Source organism: Mastomys coucha, unplaced genomic scaffold, assembly GCF_008632895.1.
Source record: "Mastomys coucha isolate ucsf_1 unplaced genomic scaffold, UCSF_Mcou_1 pScaffold21, whole genome shotgun sequence".
Taxonomy (NCBI): Eukaryota; Metazoa; Chordata; class Mammalia; order Rodentia; family Muridae; genus Mastomys; species Mastomys coucha.
Genome location: NW_022196904.1, coordinates 141,028,061 through 141,041,691, shown reverse-complemented (window position 1 = coordinate 141,041,691; position 13,631 = coordinate 141,028,061). Strand labels below are relative to the sequence as shown.

At 44.0% G+C, this 13,631-nt stretch overlaps 1 non-coding gene and 1 pseudogene across 1 annotated transcript; one reads left to right on the top strand and one right to left on the bottom strand.

The window, feature by feature from the left end:
* Positions 1-6,183: 6,183 nt before the first annotated feature.
* On the bottom strand, positions 6,184-6,347 carry LOC116104414. Its single transcript, XR_004123904.1, has one exon. It is a non-coding gene; the product is annotated as a U1 spliceosomal RNA (small nuclear RNA).
* Positions 6,348-13,019: 6,672 nt separating this feature from the next.
* On the top strand, positions 13,020-13,612 carry LOC116101028 (annotated as a pseudogene).
* The last annotated feature ends 19 nt before the right edge of the window (positions 13,613-13,631 follow it).

Sequence of the window (13,631 nt, the reverse complement as noted above, 5' to 3'; positions counted from 1 at the left end):
AAACCAAAACCAAACCAAACCAATGCAAATGGCGTGTATCAGAAAGTCCCTGAGCTGGCAATTCCTGAAGCTTTGAAAATCTAAGTTGCCATGGCAACCTACTGGGTGCTAGAAATGCCAGAAAAGTGGGATATCTGCCACTGAAACAAAACCACAGGCATTGAACAGAACTGGGCTAGAGAAAGAGGCTCTGCTTGCTCGATCTCACGTCAGTGACAATACCTTTGAGCACAGTCTTATATGCATGCAATCCCAGCACTCTGGAAGCCAAGGTGGAGAACAAGTAAGTCCAAGGCTAGCCTGGGCTAGACTCTGTCTCAATAGAAAGTGACAGTATCTTTAGTAAAAAAAAAAAAAACCCTAAATTTTACATAGGAGAAATGAGGAATTCTACTGTAAATGAGGCAAGAGGTGGCTTTGGGAGAGGCAAGGGCAGCTTTTAATTCAGAGTATGTCACCTGGATCTTCTTGACGTGCAGGCCCTGTGACTTCATGAGTCTTTCATATCTCGGATCTGTAAAAAGCAGATTTTTTTGTTTAGCATCTTTTTCCACGCTTTGTTTGCATAACGTTTAGGATTTATGAGCTTTGGGTAGAAGGGCTTCCCTCTTTCCCAACTCTTTCCATTTTGGAAACTGCTAGGCCTGTCTCTTTCTATGGGAAGGCAGATAGGCGCTTCTACCTTCCTTTTGATTCATCTTTCTCCTTTCATGCAGCTGGATTGCTTTGATTGTGCTTTCCTATCTCGGAGCTGTTTAGGCTTGACAGGCACACAGCCATCTTTCCTGAGCCTTGTCCCAATGGCCCTCAATCCCGTCACTTCCCTCATTTCTCCCTTTTCTCATGGTAATGCAAATGGCGCCCACAGTATGCACAGGGTAACTCGATACATGTCCGTGGACTCATGATGACCTCAGACTGCCTGCCCTCCCTCTGTTCTCAGTTCTCAGGTCTCAGTTTCTCTGGAGCTGACTCAGCAGAGGAATGGGCCGCTGTCTGGATCATAGGGTTTGCATTGCCTCAAGCTGGGAACATCTTAGTGTTCTTACCACAACTTTGCCCACCCTGAGTATGTTTGCAGAATTAGTCACTGCTATCTGGGTGTCATTGGTTGAATTTTTCATTTATAAGCAGGAGGAAAACAGTTAAAATAAAAAAAAAGCCAACTACAAATTATTCTAGAATAAAGAGCTGGCAGTATCAGTTAAACAAACAAAACAAATCAAAACTCAAACAAAACAAAAGGACCCCCAAACACTTGAATGCTTTAGTTTTTAAAACATTTAGTTTTCTGTGTGCCTGCATGTGCACATGTGTCAGAGCTGCTTCTCTTAATCGGCTTTGCTGTCACGGTGGTCTATAATGTCTCTCACGGATTATGTTGCTTTCAACAGCCAGTGGTAGAGTAAGAATCCTGATTCTGAAAGGAGGAAATGGGAGGTTTGCAATGGAAAACTGGGCCAAAGCAGTGCTGAACCCAACAAGAGAAACAGTGCCCCCTGCTGCTCATAGGTTTTGGAGCAAATGTTTACGTAAGCTTTTGTAGGGTTAAGCAGCCATACCTCTCTGGGCCTGCCATTTGGTTCTCTCTTAATGCCATTGAATGTCTTTTGGTTTTTGTTTTGCTTTTGAGCAGCTAGCTCACATTCCTAGCATTTCTAGCACTCAGAGGTTGTCGCTGCAACTTAGATTTTGTCTTCAAAGTGTCATGCGTAGCGTGCAGGAACTTGGGGGCTTCCTGCTCCACACTGCAGGATCTCACAGGTATTTCTCTGGAAAATTTATCTCTACAATCTCACAACACTTGAGTTCTGGTAGTCTGCAAAGCCAGAACCTTGTAGACAACAGCAGGTTATCCTGCCAGAGTAGCTACCGTCCTTGGGTCACAGTGGTTGGATCCTGAGTGTGTGCTTGGCTGAACCTAGGGGACCACTCCCCTAAGTAACCCCGTTAGAGTAGGCAGCCTGGGGACCTCATTGTAAAGGCTTTCTAGCGCCTATTTCATTTTCTGGAACTGTTTCTAAAAATAATTTTACTTGTTTACATTTCAAATGATATCCCCCTTCCCGGTTACCCCTCCACAAACCCCCATCCCACCCACCCCCCATTCCCCTTTGCCTCTATGAAGTTGCTTCACCCACCCACCCACCTACTTCTGCCTTACCCCTGTAGCATCCCCTTACTCTGAGGCATCAAGCTTCCACAGGACCAAGGGCATCCCCTCCCATTGATGTCAGATAAGGCCATGCTCTGCTACATATGCGGCTGGAGCCAGGGTCCTTCCATGTGTACTCTTTGGTTGGTAGTTTAGTCCCTGGGAGCTCTGGATGGTCCAGGTAGTTGATATTGTTCTGCTCATTGTCCCTTTCTTGTCCCAAAGAAAAGTGTGAGGCTTCTCTTTCATGGTGCTAATCCCGGTAATAATTACAACCGTTTGTCTGCACTCGGCTTTGTCTGAGACGTTAACTTCATACATACTCCCTTCTTAGCCAAACTGTACATTTTTGAAATTCACATGCTCTGTGTTTGCTCCCAGTTCTCACTGTAAAACTAATTAAAAACTGTCCTTCTGCAATGCTATGTTGCCTTAAAATTTCCTCTGACAAACAATTGAGTCCATTACTATACTTTACTTTTATTTTTGTTTTTATTTTGAGACAAGGTTTCTCTGTATAACAGACCTGGTTGTCTTGGGACTTGCTTTGTAGACCAGGCTGACCTTGAACTCTCAGAGATCCACCTGCCTCTGCTCAAGTTATCTACCACCACTGCCAGCTAGTCCTTTCCTTTTTAAACTCAGTCTTACTCAGATTTTCAGGACACAAACAGAATGTAGCCATTTTCTTTTACAGTAACATTAATGGCCTCTGGTTCAGCTCCCAATAGACCTTGTTCCAGTGTGAAACCCCATGAACGTGGTCTTCATTACATGCATTTCCCTTAGCACTCTGGGATTCCAAACTCCCAACAGAATGGCTCAGAGAGGTTTGCTTTATGGCATTTTAGAGCTTTTCTTCTTTCACTCTGTCTCTCTCCCTTTCCCTTCCTCCTCTTCCCATCATATCCAGTGTGTGTGTGTGTGTGTGTGTGTGTGTGTGTGTGTGTGTGTGTGGTGCTGGTGATTAAGTCCTGGACTTCATATATGATAAGGTAGCATTTGACCAACTAAACTACACCCCTTCCCATTCTAACCTAAGCCTTTTTCTAATTTACGCTAATGATAAACTCATGCACGTTCTTCCAGGGGCAGGTGCAAAGGCTTAAGAACGACGGGATCTGGTTTATCTTAGCATGTCACTCAAAGTAAATTTTTGGTGTTGGTTAATTTTCGTGTCACCGTGACCAAAATACCAGATAGAGAATTGTGGGATCTTCTGGCTCCAACTCTGGGTATCTTCTGTTTGAAATTCTAGATAATGTTATGCATAAAAAAATAAGGAGCCTTTCTAAAGAAATGGGCAAATCGTACTGAATTCTGTTTAGTGTTATAATGGCCACAGTGAATTACTGTAAACAGAGACATAGTTATTCATCTCTGGAATCCATCGGGAGAAGAGGATTCTGAATAATTCAGAAATACTGAAACAGTTCTGATTGATAGGCAGAAGCTGCAAAAAAAAAAAAAAAAAAAAAAAAAAAAAAGCAAACGAATAGAAAGTTACCTCAAAAGATTCCTTACGGACTAGTCTCTTTTCTGTTCCCGTGATAAAATCTCACCACTAAAAGCAACCTAAGGAAGAAAGAGGGACCTCGAGCCCATGGTGGTGGGGAAGGCACAGCATGGCAGCAGGACCAGCAAGCTCCCTGATCACGTCCCACCTGCATGCACGAAGCAGAGCTAGAACAGGAAGCAGGCCAGGGTATAAGCCCTGAAAGCCCGCCTCCTGTGCATACCTCCCCCAGCACCCGCTGGATCTCTTCCATCACCTCCCACACAGCGCCACCAACCGGGACCAAATGTTCCCATCCATGAGCCTGTGGGAAACATTTCTTACTCTAACCAGCACACCTTACAAAGGGCAAACGGAAACAAATTACCTCTAACTGTCTGTACTTTGTCTCTACATTCTTCTGTTCAACTCCTCTGGGTCCAGTGGCCTTCTGATGTCAGTTACCTTCCTTCCCCAAAGAGGAAATGAAAGCTAGACACAAGTCTTTCAAGCGAGGCCTTCAGATCAATCAGACCTATAGATACAAATGGCCAACAATAAAAATGAAGTCCCCACAATTTAATAGTCAGGCCATGAGCATTCGACTCGTGAGCCCTATCTTACATGGACATCTGGAGCCTAATTCCTAATGACCCCATGGCATCTTACCAGTCTCAAGAAAAATAACTTATTGTTTGACAATTTCATACAAGCATGTAGTCACACTCGCCGTTCACCACTACCTTTTATCCCCCTGCTCCCATCAGAAGCGACCAACCTTTAAGCAGAGATTTTAAAGTAAATGCTTCACTTTAACCAACCAAATGTTCCTCTCTTCTCTCCTCCCTCCCTCCCTTCCCCACCTCCTTGTTGTAGCTCATGCAGCTGGGTGTGTGTTGAGTGTCTTTATGTAGTTCTAGGTGGTTTGGAACTCTTGGAGCAGTCTGTGAGAAGACAAGAAGAAATATACTGAAAGTAGTACAAGAAGAAATATTCTGTTATTTAACAGAAGAAATATACTGGAAGTGGTACTAAATGGGAACAGAATGTTATTTTAAGATATGCCTCGGGCTGGTGAGATGGCTCAGCAGGTAAGAGCACCATCTACTCTTCCAAAGGTCATGAGTTCAAATCCCAGCAACCACATGGTGGCTCACAACCACCCATAATGAAATCTGACATCCTCTTCTGGTGTTTCTGAAGATTGCTACAGTGTACTTATTTCTAATAGTAAATCTTTCTAATAATAAATAAATCTTTTTTTAAAAAAGATTAAAAAAACAACAAAAACAAGAAAAAAAACAACAAAAAAGATGAAAATAAGAAAAGATATGCCTCAAACTGGAAAAATATTTTAGTTTCTGATTTAGACAACAGGATTTATTATTTATCTATTTAATATTAGTGGAACTAGGGATTAGATTCACATGTTAGACAGCACACTACCACTAAGATACATCTTGGGCATGGTGTAAGTAGGGTATTAAAATATTTTATTTGAAGCCAGGCAGCCAGGCACACCTTTAATCCCAGCACCTGGGAGAGAGAGAGGCAGGCAGATCTCCGAGTTTGAGGCCAGTCAGGTCTACAGAGGGAATTCCAGGACAGCCAGAGCTCAACAGAGGGCCTGTCTTGAAAAACAAAAACAAACAAACAAAAGATTTTATTTGTATTTATGTGTACGTTTGTGTGTGTGTGTGTCTGTATGTGTGCTATGCATATGTGGGTACTCTCAGAGTCCAGAAAGAGGGTATTAGATTCCCTGGAGCTGGGTGATTTACAGGAGTTTGTGAGCTATGCAGAGAAGGTGCTGAGAGCCAGGTCTGCAGGGAGGGCAACAACAGGTTTTAATGGCGGAGGCTTCTGTGTACTCAGAATATTTTTAAAGTTATTTATTTTTGAAACAGGGTCTCATGTAGCCTAGGCTGGCCTAGAACTTGATGTATAGATGAGGCTGGCTTTGAACTTCTGACCCTCCTATGCTTATTTTCCTCTTAAGTTGCATGCATCTGTAGTTTTGATTAAAAATAAAATCAGACAAACTTCTACGGATTGACTTGAGGAAGTAATCAGTATGCAACATGAGGTTAACGATGGTGCATGAAAAAGGCTTTCAGCAGAGCCTCTTTTTATACATGAAGGATAAGGAGAATAAAGGAGAGGCTGGGTATACCATAGCTTCCTTGTTTATATTTGCTTTGGTGTTCTACTCCTTTTATTTTGAAGTTAACCTGCATCAATTTACAACATCAGAACAGAAAGAATGAACAACGTTGCAGGTCCATCCCTGAGACCAAGCTCACCCATGCCAGTTTCCTGAATCAAACTCCACCTCTCTGGAGACCTGCACTTGCAGTCTCAGCACTCAGGGGCTTGAGGTAGGAGAACTGTTGGGAGTCTGAGTTATAGTGACTCCCGGCCAGCCTGCCCTTTCAAAAACAGCCAGGCACAGGGTCAGATTTCTGTAATCCCAGCATTAGGGAATGAAGGCAGGGGACCAGGAGTGTAGTGTTCTTCTTCTTTTTTTTTCTTTCAGGGGAGAGCGTGAACGCAGTCCCCCACTACCTCAAATTATGCAGTCAAGTTTCCTGCATTTGGGGAAATCGCAGGGGTCAGCACATCCGGAGTGCAATGGATAAGCCTCATCCTGGGAAAACCACCTTCGTGATCATGGTATCTCCCCTGCCAGGTAAGTGTGTTATTCTTATTTATAAGCCAACTTCAAGGCTAGCTTGGGTTACATGAGACCATCTCAAACACATAAATACAGGCCATTTCTTTTTTCTTTCTTTCTTTTTTTAAAGATGTATTTATTTTATTCATATGAGTACACTGTTGCTGTCTTCAGACACACCAGAAGAGGGCATCAGATCCTATGACAGAAGGTTGTGAGCCACCATGTGGTTGCTGGGAATTGAACTCAGGACCTCTGTAAGAACAGTCGGTGCTCTTAACCACTGAGCCAAATAAATACAAAATACAGCCCCCTCAAACAAATAAATACAAAAACAATAACAGCAAAACTTCAAACTCAAACACAAAGCAAAGAAAAAAGAAAAAAGAAGGCACCCCCCCAAAACAAAACAAAACAAACCACCCTTTTCTGCTTTATTTTCCCTTTCTGTTGCTCCACTTGAGTGTTGTTCTATGAAGTTTCTGTTCCCGAGTCAGCCTCTAGAGGGAGCCCTACCAGAAGTTGGCACCTCCTATCTCTGAGCTACTGAACATGCTCATCCCTCCTGGGCTTGGTTTTATGAGCAGCATGCTTTCAAGTCTCCTCTCTGCTGTATGCTCCTGGGAAGAGGACAGGTCTTTTGGTTTGTTGCTGTTGTTGTTGTTGTTGTTTTTCATCTCCCAGCATCTGTATTGTTGTTGTTGTTGTTGTTGTTTTTCATCTCCCAGCATCTGTGTTGTTGTTGTTGTTGTTGTTTTTCATCTCCCAGCATCTGTGTTGTTGTTGTTGTTGTTTTTCATCTCCCAGCATCTGTATTGTTGTTGTTGTTGTTGTTTTTCATCTCCCAGCATCTGTACTGTGCCCCTCAGAGGCAGGACTCACTGAAGGCTCTGCACAAGGATATGATCTATGTTTTCAAGGTCCCGGGCATGGTCTAACAGGTGCATAAGTTATCTCAAGAATACATTTTATCATGCCTTTAATCCCAGCACTTGGGAGGCAGAGGCAGGTGGATTTCTGAGTTTGAGGCCAGCCTGGTCTACAGAGTGAGTTCCAGGACAGCCAGGGCTACACAGAGAAACCCTGTCTTGAAAAACGAAAAAAAAAAAAAAGAATACATTTTATTTTTAGAAAATTATTTATTTACGTCTGTCTTAGGGTTTTATTGCTGTGAACAGATACCATGACCGAGGCAACTATTATAAGGACAACGTTTGATGGGGGTTGGCTTACAGGTTCAGAGATTCAGTCCATTATCATCGAGGCAGGGGCATGTAAGTGTCCAGTCAGGCATGGAGGAGGAACTGAGAGGTCTACATCTTCATCTGAAGGCTGCTAGGAGAAGACTGGCCTCTAGGCAGCTAGGACGAGGGTCCTAAAGCCCACACCTGCCGTGACACACTCCAACAAGGCCACACCTTCAAATAGTGCCACTACCTGGGCCAAGCATACTCAAACCACCACAATGTGTATAGGTATTTCTATGTTAGGATGTCTTTGAACATGCCTGGCACCTGCAGAAGCCAGAAGAGGGCGTCAGATTCCCTGGAACTGGATGGAATTACAGACCAGTGAGCGGCTGGCCATATGAATGCTGGGAATTGAACCAGGGTCCTCTGGAAGATAATGTAGTGCTCTTAAATGCTGAGCCATTTGTTCACTGCCACCTCATATCCCCATCCCTACCCCCACCAAAAAAATTATTTATTTTCTTGTATGAGGCCAGGCCAAAACAACCTGTGACAAGCAAGGTCAGGTTTGGGGAATTTCTAAGTAGGATATAGGAAGAGCAGGTATTCTAAGGGAATGTGAATTTTCCTGAAAAAGCCACAGGTGACTGGAAGTTGTTAAAACCCTGAGGTTGTTGTCCCTGGGTGGGCTTGAACCGTCAACCTTGCTGAATGCCCTAACTGATTGAGCCACAGAGTCAGTTCAGGGACCTGACTACGTGTATGCGTGCGTGCATGCGTGCATGTGTGCGTGTGCGTGTGTGTGTGTGTGTGTGTGTGTATGTGTGTGTGTGTTTGTGCACGTCTACATTTAAGTGTATCTGAAGCCAAGCAAGTAGAGCCTCACTATGGAGGACTTCTGGAGTAAGAGCTTGTGTCTGATAGCAAGCTAAGCCTTTGACCCCAACAATAGTTTGATTGTCAACCAGGGGATACACTAACTTAGCATTCGGGAAACACAGAGTTCAAAACACTGTAAACAAGACAAAACCCAAAGACAAAGCAATGGAACTCCATTCCTAGAACCGCAGCGGCTGGGTGGCCTTGTGCTCTGGCGCCCTCAAGTGGATATTCAAGCAATTGCATTTACTGTCTCTGATGGACTAAGGATGTTCAGTAATGACTTCTGAAAAGTATTACTTCGCAAAAGAAAGCGTGACATACTAAAGAGAAAGGGACAAGGCATCAGGGATTCCAGCACACGAGCAATACTTGAGATGTTTATCCCATTTGTGAACACACTGAAGGCCAGCAATACTGTAATTGTTTTATTTTTCCTTCTTTGAGACAGGGCTTATGATGCTCAGGTTAGCCTTCAACTCACTCTGTAGCTGAGGGCGATCCTGAACTTCTAGTCTTCTTGTCTTCACCTTCTGAGTGCTAGTATTACAAGCATTTGCGATCATGTCTAGTTTTATTCATATTATTGAAGTGTCTTAAATATCATTTTTAGATCTTAAAACTATTCAAAACTATCTCCACAATATTACGCCCCCAAAACACTAAAACTATTTCTCCTTTGCCTTGGAGGTGAAAATAAAATTCAGGATAGTCTTTTTTTTAAAAGATATATGTAATAATACTGCTGCAACCCATGTATATACCCACTAACATATATAGTAATGTGTGTTCTGAGTAAAACTGGTATTATGTAGTATCATTGTAAAGCTCTTGCTCATGCGTATGTTTGTGTGTACTGCTTGTGACTGAACCTAGGACTTCACTGTACAAAGAGCTACACAACTCCAGTGGCTATGAGCATAAGCATCAAGATGATAGGTCCAGTGGCTCACGGATGTAATCCCAGCACTTGGAAGGTGGAGGCAGGATCAGGAGTTCAAAGTCACCCATGACTTGATTGAAAGCAAGTTTGAGGCCCACCTATTAATTCAGCTCTTGAGGGGCAGAGATAGAGGTTCCCTGGAGCCAGTGGGCTACAGTGAGTGAATCTGTGAGTGTATGTCTAAGCGAGAGACTCTGCCTCAATATGTAGGGTGGAGAATGGTTGAGGAAGACATGCATGTCAACCTCTGGCTTCTACATGCACGCGCACACACACACACACACACAAGTACACGAATTTCTGAACACAGGCTTAGATCCTGCAGTGTCTGAACACACACACATGCATGCATGCACTCACAACACAAATATATGCAAGAGAGGCATGAATAAAGTGCTCTCTGAAGACTTAGGATAGGATATTACACGAAAATTCTAGTAGCGGGGTAGGCGTCCCCCTTTAAAGTGTTGGTCATAGAGACTCCTGAGTCCCTCCCCACAATATAGGAAATAGCTGCTGCTCTTGGTTGCTTATGGGAACTAGATGGTAAAAACCCTATTGCTGAAGACACCATATGTTCTGGAGGACATAGAGAAATCAAGCTGGACTTGAACTAGAATACTGACCAGCCAGGCATGGTGAGTCCGTTGTGGAAGTAACCAACTACTTTCCGATTTGATCGGATGCCCGCTCCACTAGAAAGAATTCATATATGGCTCTGTTGAGCCAGTGTTGACCCTAGTGGGGATACCACTTTGGTTACTTTGCTAAACAACCTTCTAAACAACTGTGTATGCCCATAGAGTGCTACTACTATCAGTTTCAGTCAGAGAACGTTCTTTTTGTAGTCGTCACAGGTGACTGCAGAGACTCATGATTGTCAGAGTACTAAAAATAAATGACCGTTGAACATCCAGTCACACGTGGGAGACACTCATCATGCTCACCAAGGTCCAGGAGACATTTGGGGAGAAGAAGAGAAGAAGGAGGAGGAGGAAGAGGAAGAAGAGGAGGAGGAGGAGGAGGAGGAGGAGGGAAGTTAGAGAAAGGGATGGGGAAGATGTGTGGGATGCTGACTTCCAAGATTTCTCAAGGGTTTCTAACCCAGACCTGAGGTTGTATAGGTCTGTCCATGGGCCAAACTAAGGGACACTGCTGGACACTGTGATGTGCTTTATCAGCTGCTCTATTGAGCAAGTGACATTGTTCTCTGCAGTGACAACTCTTTTGGAAGAAGAATTCCAGTCTCCCTCCTGTCTTCAGAAACATGCTTCATGTCCTAATCCTCACCGAGTGGCAAGAACACTGGCTCTCAAGAGAGTCTGGGTGAGGGAAGTCGCACCGCACTGCTTTCTGTTCTCCATGGACATTTAGCTGTCTATGGTCAAATGTGACTTCCATCTCATACATCAGGTAACACTGCCAGATCAGGGCACTGCAATGTTCTTGATTCTGTGCCCTACCAGGCACTAGAGTTGACTTTTTTCCCTTTTGTTTCATTTTCCTTTATTTTTTTCAACACAGGGTCTCATATATACTAAACCGGCCTTGGATTTGCTATGGAGTTGAGTATGACTTTGAGTTTTTGATCCTCCTGCCTCCATTTTCAGAGTATTGGGATTACATCATGTTTAGCTCTATAATTATTTTTGAGTCCTGGAGTCAGTACTCTCATTGGTCTGGACTCAGAAAACACACAGAAACATTAGAATACAGTTAGGGGGAAATGCCTGTGCTCTACAGAATGGTAGGTGACTAAAGTTAATACCAAGTCACTGCAGATGTTCAGAATATCTAGAAGAAGGTGTCTGAGTATTCCCCCCCCACACACACACACACTCAGACACACACACACACACACACACACACACACTCAGACATACACACACTCAGACACATGTATACACATACACGTTCACAGTACACTCATACACACAGACGCAGGAATACTCACGTACACAGAAACAAGTGTGAGCACGCTCATACACACTCAGACACACTTACTTGGGATGGTGGCAGTGTGGATTTTCCTGATCTTGTCATTACACATTGCATACAGATGTGTCCATAGCACGTTGTAGAATTATCAAATGGGAGGAGGGGAGCTGAAGAGACGACTCAAAGGTCAAGGCAGCTCTTCCAGAGGACCCAAACTGGATTCCCAGCACCGTGCAGAGGACCCGAGCCGGATTCCCAGCACCATGCAGTGGTTTACAATGGTATGTAACTTCAGTTCTAGGGACAGTGAGACCCTCTCCTGGTCTCTATGGGAGCTAGAAATGTGGTGCACAGATATAGGTGCAGGCAAAATATGCATACACATTTTTTTAAAAGTCAAAATGTGGAATTGGATGTAGTAAGTTATGCCTGTAATCATTAACACTCAGGAGGTAAAGACGGAAGGATCCAAAGTTTAAAGCTATGTAGTGAGGCACTGTCTAAAAAAAAAGACAAAAAACAAAATAATCTAAATGTAGATACAACATTTTAATAAATTTTCCTGCTCTAAAAAAAAAAAATCCAGAAGTTTACCAAACTAGAATTTTAAAGGACTTATCTTAGATTCAATTGAGATAATGGATTTCATGAAATTGAGTGTACTCTTAGTCTGATTAGGGTTTCCAATGATCTAGGTCTGATATTACAGGGTTACTGCCAGCTTGTTTGCATGTTAGTACCCACATAGGGGAGTAGATGGCTCTGGATTGTAGCCATCAAGACCAGACCCTCAGATTCTTAGACCTAACGGAGCTTCAGGAGCTTCCTCTTACTGTACTACTAAGAAAACTGACTTTGACAATGGCCATTTCTGGGCACAGTACTGAATTCTCATGTGCTAGAAAGTAGCCACCCAGCTCTCTGGGCTGCTTGCTTGCTCTGTTATAAAGTGTCAGTTTCAGTTCTGAAGCTGTGTAGTCTTTAGGGGCAACAGGTCAACCATTGTCAAGTTGACATTATTAGGGTAATGAGGGGATCCAGAAGATGAGTCTAGGAACATTCAGGCCCCACCTGCTAACAACAGGACACTTATTTTACCCCCTTAGTGCTCCAGACCAATGGTGTTCAATCTGTGGGTCGTGATCTCGAGGAGGGTTTAGTGGCCCTTTCACAGGGGTGACATAGCAGATATTTACATTATGATTTGTAAGTACAGTTATGAAGTATGGACAGAATTTTATGGTTAGTTCACCAGGACATGAGGAACTGTATTAAAGGGCGGCAGCGCTAGAGAGGGTGAGACCCACTGCTCCAGACAACTGTGGCTTAGGAGGCTTTATTATAGAGTGACTTGGTGAAGGAGAGAAGCCAAGTGAAATTCCTTAATCCTCCCCACTGAAGTGAGTTCAAGAGTCTGGTCAGGAGTATACATGGCTCCAGCTGCAATATGTAGCAGAGGATGGCCTTGTCATATACCAGTGGAAGGAGAGGTCCTTGGTCCTATGAAAGCTCAATAGATGCCCCAGTGTAGGGGAGGTGGGAGTGGGTGGAGGAACACCCTCATAGAAGCAGGGGGTGGGCTTGTTTTGTTTTGTTTTGTTTTGTTTTTTTGAGACAGGGTTTCTCTGTATAGCCCTGACTGTCCTGGAACTCACTTTGTAGAGCAGGCTGGCCTCGAACTCAGAAATCCACATGCCTCTGCCTCCCAAGAGCTGGGATTAAAGGCGTGGGAGGGCTTTTTCCTTTCGCTGCGTCCGCAGCCATGAGTATGCTCAGGCTACAGAAGAGGCTTGCCTCCAGTGTCCTCCGCTGTGGGAAAAGGAAGGTCTGGTTGGACCCCAATGAGACCAATGAAATCGCCAATGCCAACTCCGTCAGCAGATCAGGAAGCTGATCAAAGATGGGCTCATTATCCGGAAGCCTGTGACTGTCCAGTCCTGGAAACACCTTGGCCCGACAGAAGGGCAGGTATATGGGCATAGGGAAGAGGAGGGGTACTGCCAATGCTCGGATGCCCGAGAAGGTGACCTGGATGAAAAGGATGAGGATCCTATGCCGGCTTCTCAGGAGATACCGGAAATCTAAGAAGATTGACTGCCATATGTATTACAGCCTGTACTTGAAGGTCAAAGGGAATGTATTAAAAAACAAGCGAATTCTCATGGAGCATGTCCACAAGCTGAAGGCGGACAAGCCCGCAAGAAGCTACTGCTGACCAGGCTGAGGCTCGCAGGTCTAAGACCAAGGAAGCACGAAAGCGCCGGGAGGAGCGTCTCCAGGCCAAGAAAGAAGAGATCATCAAGACTCTGTCCAAGGAGGAAGAGACCAAGAAATAAAGCTTCCCTATTTTTTTTTTT